The sequence below is a fragment of the Pan troglodytes genome, chromosome 13 (genome assembly GCF_028858775.2).
Source record: "Pan troglodytes isolate AG18354 chromosome 13, NHGRI_mPanTro3-v2.0_pri, whole genome shotgun sequence".
NCBI lineage: Eukaryota > Metazoa > Chordata > Mammalia > Primates > Hominidae > Pan > Pan troglodytes.
Genome location: NC_072411.2, coordinates 142,412,461 through 142,422,989, shown reverse-complemented (window position 1 = coordinate 142,422,989; position 10,529 = coordinate 142,412,461).

Here is a 10,529-nt window from a genome sequence, read left to right as displayed (position 1 = left end):
TGACCAACCTCACCCCAATTTTTTTCCTAACAAAATGAATGGATGAGTCTAATATATATTGACCTGGCAGATGTCCAGAATGTATCCTTGAATGAGAAAATGCAGCTGTGGATGAATGTGTGTGGTCTGATCTGCCTGCAGTGCCCAGCCCAGCCCAGGAGGGAGGGGGACAGGGTCTGTCCACACCGGGCCATTAGCACTGAGCGTTTGCTCAGAGAAGGGACCTGGAGAAATGAGAGGCGATTGCCTTTTTTTCATTAAAAAAAATATATATAAATCTCCTTTTGCAGTGTGTACAATCATTTGGCCTGCCTGTGGGGTAAGTGGCTGGTATCTCCCTGGGAGCAGAGCAGGGGTCAAGGTTCTGCCTTCAAGGCCAGTGGGCTGGAGAGCTGCCTCCCAGCCATCCAGAGTGATTCAGCGCACAATTCAAAGGCATCTCCATCCCTTTAATTCCGAGATGCGGTTCTTGGCCCAGCAAGCGCCTCTGACTCCCCACCCTGTGGGCTCACAATACCTGCTTCTGGGATGAATCAGCGAATCTAGGACAAGCAGCCAGAAGTGAAACAGGCAACCTGCTCTTTAATCTCCCTGTTTCCAACAACATCAGAGAGGCGAGAGCCAAAAAGTCAGAGGGAGGAGGGCGATGGGCTGGTGCCTGACTCCCAGCAGAGGCCCTCAAAGGCTGCAGAGCCCCTCAAAGGCTGCAGAGCCCAGGGAGGCCCCAACGGCGGCGTGACGGGGCCACACCGCCCGGATGCCTCAGCCAGGCTGAGAAACACACTGAGCCCTGGTTCCCATAAATTCGGCTTTTATGTGGCGGTGAATAGGGGTGAACAATGGATCTATTGCAGGCTGCACAGAATTGGCCCAGCTTGGGTCTCCCTCCCGCAATTAGGAGGCTTGGCAAGGCAGGGTTCTGGAGCCCCTGGCCTGCCTGTAAGCCTCATAAACACCACCGGCTGCTTGAATTTGGGGGAGGAGATTCCACCATCCCCTGGGGTCTGTTGCTGGCCAGACCCCCTCCCTGGCTTCCCCAGCTGCCTGCATCCCAGATGGTGGCTGCTGCACCATTCCCATTGCCGTGGGCTCAGGCTCAGCCCGCGGCCTTCAGTCATGCCTTCCAGTTTCCCTCAGGATGGGACCCCCTACTCCCCTTCCACACTATGGCTCCCGCTCTTCAAACCCTTTTCCTCCTGCTGGCATCTGGGGCATCACATCCAGCGGGGGCTGGGCGTACAGAGGAATCTCAGCCCCACCCTGCACTTCCTGAGCCCAGGGCCTCACCGGCTCATCTGTGCCCACTCAGCCCCCAGCCCTCTGCACCTACAGCACAGGGTCAATGCTGTGGGCCCACCCTCCGCAACACCCACCCCACCTCCTGGAAGCACCCACTCTCACCTCTGCTAGCTGTTCCCCTAGTTTTCACCTACATGCAGTATTTCCAAAGAACACCTTTAATGGCATTAATTTTATGCGTCAACTGGGCAAGTCTGTGGTACCCAGCTGTTTGGCCAAACCCCTGTCTAGATGTCAATGCAAAGGCATTTTAAAAATGAGATTGTCCAGGCACGGTGGCTCATGCCTGTTATCCCAGCACTTTGGGAGGCTGAGGCGGGCGGATCACCAGGTCAGGACATCAAGACCAGCCTGGCCAACAAGGTCAAACTCCGTCTCTACTAAAAATACAAAAATTAACTGGGCGTGGTGGCACATGCCTGTAATCCCAGCTTCTCGGGAGGCTGAGGCAGGAGAATCTCTTGAATTAGGGAGTCAGAAGTTGCAGTGAGCTGAGATCACACCACTGCACTCCAGCCAGGGCAAGAGAGCAAGACTCCATCTAAAAAAAAAAAAAAATGAGATTAACATTTACGTCGGTTGACTGATTAAAACAGATCCCTCTTTATAATGGGAGTGGCCCTCATCCAATTAGTTGAAGGCTTTAAGAGAAAAGACTGAGTTTCCGCAGAGAAGGAATTCTGCCTCCAAACAGTCTTTATACCCAAGATGGCAACCTCAGCTCTTCCCTGGGTCTCCAGCCTGCTGCCTGCTCTATGGACTTTGAGTTTGCCAGCCTCCACAATTGCATGGATTAATTCCTTAAATAAGTCTCTCTCTCTCTCCACACACACACACACACACATCCTACTGATATTCTATTTGTTCTGTTTCTCTGGAAAACCCCGACCAATACACATCTCCAGTGAAGGGAGCCCTCGCAATGGTCCCCACTGACCTCTGGCTCCTGGTGTTCACACCCTTGTATAATTCTCTCCCCTTGAGTGAGGGCAGGGCGTCATGATGGATCAACTGTGTGGAGTATGGTAAATGTAACGGGTTACAAAAAGACTTCCATCTTGCTCTCCCCCTCTTGTCCCTCTCTGATGTCACAACCCTCACTCTGGGAGAGGCCAGTGGCCCTGATGGGAGCTGCCCTATGGAGAGGCCATGTGGCAAGGAGGCCACCAGGCATTAGGGATCTGAATCCTGGTGACAGGCGTGTGAGTGAAGTGGATCTTTCCCCAGTCATGCCTTCAGGTGACTGTCCTCCAGCTGATAACCGGCAAGAGACACTGAGTCAGAAGACCCAGTGGTCTTGTGCCTGGATTCCTGACCCACTCATGAACTAATAAACATTTGTGATTTGGGGTCTGTTTTCTTGAGCCAATGTGTTTTGGGAGTAATCTGTTACTCTGAAATAGGTAACTAATGCACCGCTCTCTCTTTGTCATCTTAGACCTTATCTGTTGAATTGTTGCTGTCTCACACTAATTTTCATTTCCTCTTCCTCCCAGTATAGCTATATCATGGTTTGGGTTAAATCAATATTCATGCCTCATGGGATCATGATCATGTAAGTAAAACATAACACTGAGCTAGGTAGTGCATTCTAATGGTATTTCTTTCTGAGCACATTTTTATTTTCCTGGAGTTAGTTATTGCCTTGCTTTTATTTAAAAACAAAAAGTTAGCTTTCTATGTGCCTATTTATATTCCAAATGTTTTAACAGAATTCTCAAATGTCAGCAATACATTTTCAAATGCTGAAATACACCAGATAATCCACTGTTTCCATTTTCCTTTTCTCCTGGCAATTTCCCTCTTCGGACCTTTGCCCCTTCCTCTGGAGTCTTGATTCTCTGGACCTGAGTTGTACCTGCCACTCTGGGGGACTCCCTTCACCTCTCCTCTGAGTTGTGCAACCTGTTTTCTGTATCATATAGTTTCTCTGTAAACTATGTCACCCAAACACAGTTCTAGTAGAGTCTTAAGAAAGGGAACATGGGAAATAAAATGTTGAGTCCCAGTAGGTCTGAAAATACCCTTTTCAATCCTAATGGTGGACTGGTCACTTTTTAGGTGTGATATTCTAGGTTCTCTCCAAAGTACTCAGGGCATCTTGCCATACATCCCAGCTTCCAGTGTGACCATGGAGGGACCTGATGCTTTTTGAGTTCCTGCCCTTTTTATGTGATCTGCCCCTGCAGGTTGGATACCTGTAAGCTTTTATTTGGTTTCCAGTGTCCTGAAATGTCCAAAGGTGTGCCTTCTTGTGGGTTTTTTCCTCTTCTGGCCTCTCCCAGAGTGAGGGTTCTGACTTCAGAGACAGAGCAAGAGAAAAAGGAAGAGAGGAAAAGGGCAGAGAGTGAGCCTGGTCATCAGAGACGCTATTCTCCTTCACCGGGAGAGACTTGCTATATTTTCATGATTGCTGTGGACATTGGCTCTGCTGAGTTGAGCCTCTAATGTTTCTACTTTTCTCAGCGATTTTCCATATTTTGTCTTTTTGTTCTATTTTAGGAGAGACTTTGGCTGTCTTCTTACCTTTCTGCTAATTTTTAAAATTTAGATTATTGCATTTTCAGTGGCCAGTAATGTTCCTTGTTTCAGAATGCAGCTTTCATTGTGGCCTCCCATTTTGTTTCATGGACAGAACGTCTGTCTAACCCCAGTGCTGTCTCAGCCGATGCTGTCTAACGCCAATGCTTTCTAACCCCGATCCTGCCACCGTGTTTCCCCCATCCTCCCTTAACGCAGGCTTGCACCTTGAACCTTGTGGATATCACTGAGAGCTGATGCCACATGCCAGGAGCTTCCTGGACACAATCCTATTGTTTTACTCTTCTCAGATATGGAAGCTGAGGTATGGAGATGGTGAGTGTCCTGCCCAGTCGCATAGCCTGTCACAGCCTGGGCCAGACTCACCGGTAGGTGACACCGGTAGGGATCCCTTCCAAGCCTGGGGCATGAGCCAGCCTAGGAGGCTCAGTCCCTCCCTCCCTGCACGTCCGCCTGGTGTCTCTCACACGTCTTCTTGGTGGGGTGGAAGAACCATCGCATTTCTCCCAGCAAGGATCCTTCTGAGGCCCCCTCTCCTCGAGGCTCACGCCCCACCCCATCGGAGTACAAGTCACAAGTCCTTCTACCCACCCCAGCTAGGGGCAGACCCCGAGCTGTGACCCAATGGAGTGTCCCCTGCCTCTGAGAGGTGGCAGTGACTCCTCTCAGAAGCATCATAGGGCTGGGAAGACCCCCGAGTCCCAGTCTCCACTGGCCACTGCAGGGCCTCGTGTGTCACTGCCTGGGAGGTGGAGGTGATATGAGCTGCAGATGGTGAGCTCTGACAACAACGAGGCGTATCTTTGTTGAGGGCTTCTTGTGTGCCAGGGACCCCTCTTCTTTAGTTTCCTTCACAACCCAGGGTCACCACCATTTAACAGATGGGGAAACTGAGGCACAGAGTTGTTAAGTAACTTGCCCAGGGTCCCACAGCTAGTAAGAGGCAGACCCAGAAGCCAAGATGCTCTCACATGAGACACCTGTGGCCTCAGCGCAGCTCAGGGGCTGAAGTGGCAGCAGCTGGGAAGGAGCTGGCCAGAGGTGGGAGGGTGCTCTGGCAAAGTCCCAGCCCAGGGCTCCTTCCACCCCTGCATTTCGGGGCCTCAGAGTCAGGTGCAGAGGGCTCCTACCACCCCTGTGTTCTGGGGACTCAGAGGCAGGTGCAGAGGGCTCCTACCACCCCTGCATTTCGGGGCCTCAGAGGCAGGTGCAGAGGGCTCCTACCACCCCTGTGTTCTGGGGACTCAGAGGCAGGTGCAGAGGGCTCCTACCACCCCTGTGTTCTGGGGACTCAGAGGCAGGTGCAGAGGGCTCCTACCACCCCTGTGTTCTGGGGACTCAGAGGCAGGTGCAGAGGGCTCCTACCACCCCTGTGTTCTGGGGACTCAGAGGCAGGTGCAGAGGGCTCCTACCACCCCTGTGTTCTGGGGACTCAGAGGCAGGTGCAGAGGGCTCCTACCACCCCTGTGTTCTGGGGACTCAGAGGCAGGTGCAGAGGGCTCCTACCACCCCTGTGTTCTGGGGACTCAGAGGCAGGTGCAGAGGGCTCCTACCACCCCTGTGTTCTGGGGACTCAGAGGCAGGTGCGGTTTTCCAGGGTGTGGGCTCTGGGTGGGCAGGAGTGATGCAGTCTGCGTGGGGTGAACCTGGCCATTTGTCACCCGCTTGCCAGACCCCAGGAACTGGCCTGAGATCTCACAAGAAACCAGGACACTCCAAGATCCTGAACTGGAAATGGTTTAGAGCACTTCTTTGGGTCTGGCTGAGTTACCCTAGTGGGAAAACGGCCTGGGAAGGCTGGGTTTGAGGGGCTGGGGTCAAAGTTGGAGAGTGCCTCTCCCAGAGGAGGGACCTAACTGGGGGGACCTCCAGAGCTCTCGTCCATCGGGTTTTCACCCCTCTGAGCCTCCATTCTCATCTGCAAGGTGGGACCAGTCAGTGCATGGCCCTAGGAGCTGGGCAACAGACCTGCATAGGGACGCCTGGACCCCCACCCTTACCTGCAGGCAGCGCAGCACCACAAGTGCCCCAGGGAGCTTGCAGCCTCCCCTCCCCACCTCACCTGCCCACCCACTGGGACCTGTGGCCTTGGGCAGAGGCTGCCTGCGCAGGGCTGCCCTCTCCTGGTTCTGGTGTGCCAGTGCACTTCCATCCCCATTCAGGACTTTCTGTTTCCTGAAAGCCCAGATAATCAGAACCTGGAAAGACCTTAGCAAGGGTCTGACCCAGCCCCTCCTTCCCCCAGGGGAGACAGGGAGGGGTGGAGGAGGTCTCGTTCTGTCCAGGTATCTGCTGACTGCAAGTCGGCTGAGCTCTCTCCAAAGGCAGAGATGGATGTCACCAGGCAGGGGCCAACCTCCCCTGCACACCCTGATTTTCTGTGTCTCCAGGCATCCTGCGCTGGACTGGGACCCACATCGGCAGGTTCAGGAGGGGATGGCAAGAGCCAGTGGGCACACAGGGTGACTGTGGGGATGGGCAGGGGACACATGTCCAGTGACAGAGGATGACAGTGTCCTTCCGGGCTGGGTCTGGAACTAGCCCTTCCTCACCTGTGTTCCTTGGGAATCTTTTTCCAGGTGGTAAACTAACGCAGGGAGAAAAGTTTATCTTAGACAAATCCGCATGGGTTGTGCAATAGGAATTTCTTCTGTTTTGGAGATCCCAAATGCCCATTTGTTAAATGTCCAGGGGTGGGTGGTCCCACCCCAAGGGCTGCCCATGAGTCTCAGCCTTGTGCTTGGCCAGCTGTGAAGGAGGCAAGGAGCTGGGACGAGAGCACCTCCCTTCCCTTCCAACCGAGTCCTTATGGGCTCCTCTGCCTTCTCCTCTTCCTGGAAGCTGGCGTCCTGGCCCCATGGTCGAGGACCCAGAGTGTGAGCAAATTTAGAATCGAGTACCCCTGGTAAGCTGCTGCAGTTGTCTTGCCACGGTTTATCTTTGAGAGCCATGGCTTAGAGAGCCCCCTGGGCGTTCTTATGGACAGACACCTGGGCGGACGGAGCCCCAGACCCCTGCACCGCAGTGAGGAAGCAGCAGCACTCGCAGAGTTGGCCTCACAGGAGGGGCTGCACAGTTCTGTCTGGGAGGCCTCGGGAGACATCAGCAACCTGCAGTCCCAGGGCTTTCAGAGGACCAGGGCATCTGTGCAGAAGCTCAGGCCCTGCTCAGGGCTCTTGCAGGACCAGGGTATCCATGCAGAGGCTCAGGCCCTGCCCAGGCCTTCTGAGTGGGCCTCTGTGCAGGTGACAGAGGAGTGTCTTGGAAGAGGCAGGAAGGGTGGTCTGACCCTTACCTGCTGGGGCTGCCCTGAGACTGGGCTTATTATCCCACTCCAGTCTTGGCTGTGCACTCTGGGCAGGTACCGTCCTTTGTAGAGCCTGTTTCCTCTCCAGGGAGATGCAGACGATAAGAACAGCGCTGACTCTGCTGGGAGCCAAGGATTTCAGGGGACAGTCTATGGAGGGGTGTGGCACAGAGCAGCTGCTGGGGACATGAGCTGGAATGGCGCAGACCTTTCTCACCAAGCAGTGATGCTGTTGTGGGACGAGACCCACCTCCCCACTCCCGCCCAGGGACGGGTCACCTGAAGCAAGTATCTACCTATCTGATCAAACAAGGAGGTAACTGATGGCCTTCCGAGGGTCACGCTGTGCCTTCTGGCAGGCAGGTCTCTTGTGCTCTATCTTTGGCTTGGCTCTGGGTCCCCCTTGGAGCTGGCCCCTGTGTCCCCAGAGACCCGTATGTCAGGAGGACTGAGGGATGCACGGATCGGGGTACCTCCTTGTCCACCTCACTTCTCATGGTCCCTCTAACTCCAGCCTCAGCTACAACAATGCGCTCTGCCCAGGCCTCACCTGCCCTGCGGCACAGTCCTCACCTCACCTGCAGCGCCTGCTCCTACTTCATGCTTCCTCCCTGACTTCTCTGAGATCACTGCTCTGGAAGCCTGCAGCAGCCCAGTGGGCACCCCAAACAAGAAGTGGGGGAGTTTATCCCATGGGGCAGCCCCCAGCCAGTGGAGATGGGAGACAGTGGAGTGGATACACACGCCTCCTTCTAGGCTGAGGATCAGAAGCCCCGGGGCATGCCCCCGCTGCCCACAGCAGCACCAAGCCCGCGACTCACCCTGTTTCTCCTTCCCTGCTGTCTTGCTCCCAGTACTACATTCCCACTGCCTGGGTCACTTCCCAGGTAGAGCACATGCCCATGCAACAAACCACACACGTCACACACGCACATGGGTTCACACATGCACACGGACACACACACGCACACACCACACACACATAGCACACACCACACACATGCACACGGACACACACAGGCGCACACACACCACACACACACAGCACACACCACACACATGCACATGAACACACACATGCACAAGAACAGAGTACACACACACCCCACACCCACCCGCTTAACACACACCACACACATGCACACAGACACAGTACACACACCTCCCCCCCACACACACAACCTACACCCCACCGACAGAGCACACAGCACACACATGCAGGCCCCCCCACACAATACACAGACATGCACACACACAAGTACACATCCCAGACCCCACCCACATAGCACACAGCACACTCATGCAGGCCCCCACACACACACACAATACACAGACATACACCCATGCATGTGCCACACCCACACATCCCACACATGCATCCAAGCACACAAACACAAACACACATGCACATACGTGTGCACAGACATACACCACCTCACACATGGACATGCACACGCGCACACACACACGCACATTCTTCAGGCTAAGACAACACTGGCTGAATGTTGATGCAGTGTCTGGGTGTGGCTGTTGGAGGCTCTGGGTCCTCTGGAAGGAGGAAGATGAGTGGGCGTCTCCCGCCTTCTCTTGCTCCGAGGGTGTGGGGGCCGTGGGCCCTTCCCTTTCCCAGGTCCCTTTCCTCCCGCGCTGCCAGGCCAGGCCACCCCAGCCCAGCCTTGTGCCCGTGGAGATGCCTCCTGCTTCACCAAGGCGCCGGGGCCCTAGCTGGCCTCTCGGTGATGTTTCCACCAAGCAGCGCAGGGTCCTCAGGTGCCTGTGTCATGGCATGTGGAGTGTGGGTCCTGTCGTGGGATTCAGGCACCTGTCACAGCCCACCTGGAAAGCTGGTGCTTCTCTCCCCGAGTCATGGGAGGGCTCCCTCTGCCCTGTGTCCCCATCCCTGGCTCCAAGTCTGAGAGAAGGAGGCTCTGCCAGCAGTGACCTGCCCGCCTCTCTGGCTCTATCAGCTTCTCTCTGTGATGAGCCCAGCCCGGGCCAGCTCCAGACAGCCATAAGTCCCTGGGCCAGGGGCCTCAGCTGACAGGGAGGTTCAGGGCTGCAGCCCATCTGCTCACATCGTGTAATGACCATGACCCTAGAGTTCCAGGAGGAAGCATCTCAGAAAAGACCCTCGTGGGCATGGGGAGCTGCCTGCCTTGCCCCCAGGGCTAGGGCCACGCTGGTGGTCGGGGGCCTGGAGCCCCTTCTCCCCGCCAGCCTGTGCTCAAAGCCTCGGCTTTTGGCTAGACCTGGGCATGGAGCCAGGGGCCAGGCGGGTCCACATGCTTCTGTCCTGCACAGGGTTACCAGATTTGGCAGAAAAAGAAAAAGAAAGAAAAACAGGTAAAATTGGAATTTCAGTTAAACAAGGATGCTTATCAGTATAAATATGTCCCTGGCAATATTTGGGACACACTTATACTAAAAAAAGTATTCATTAATTATTTGAAATTTACATCTAACATGGCATCTTGTATTTTTTTCAGGACAACCAGGGTCCCAAGGGCCCCCCACAACCCCAGCCCCACTCGACCCCAGGCCAGATTCCCCTTTGTTTCAGGAGAAGCCTCTCAGGCCCTGAACTGCGACCTGGTCAGGAATTCTGAGTTGGTTAAAGGAAGGAATTATATCTTTTTTTAAAAGAAGAAGCAAATGGGCCTTAAACAGTTTAGCTTTCAAATCTGCCATCTTTATGGGACAGTCTTGTAACATGCGGGGGGCTTTTCTCTGACTGTCTCCTGCCATGCATGGTACCCCAGGAGGCCCAGCTGTGCAGAATCCGGTGAGAACAGCGCCCCTGGGGTGCGCCTCCGCCACGCCCCCTCCTCATTCCCAGCTTGGTTTCCTGAGAACGGAGCCTTCGGACGCCAGTGATCTGCAATCCAAAGTCAGGTCCAGCTGGATTTTCACTACTTTGGTTCTAATCTTTTAAAGCTGTCACACCCACATCTAATTAGACAGTTTTTAGTGATTTTTACTGTAAGTAGAGGCCTCTCCAAGTCAACTTAGTTTTAATCCAAAAAGCTCTTTCTTTTCATGTTCATTAGAAATCAAGACATTTCGTTATTTTATTAAAATAACAAGGACAATCGGCACTGGTGGGGTTGGGAACCCACGTAGGTGACTGTCAGAGGGCGCCCTTATCCTCACTCCTTGGGTACCTGGGCTCTGTCCTCGGGTTTATGGAGGGGGCAGAAGACAGCAGCTGAGAAGCAAGTGGGCAGTGAGGGTGGGGAGGGCCGCGTTCCCTGTGGCTCAGCGAGGACAGCAGGGTGGCCGGCCTGCAGGCACGGTGGGCTCTGACACTGACTGGCTGGGTGGACCTGGACCAGGCACTAACACAGGTTCGGAGAGGAGGAAGGCAGGACACAGCCAGGCAGGA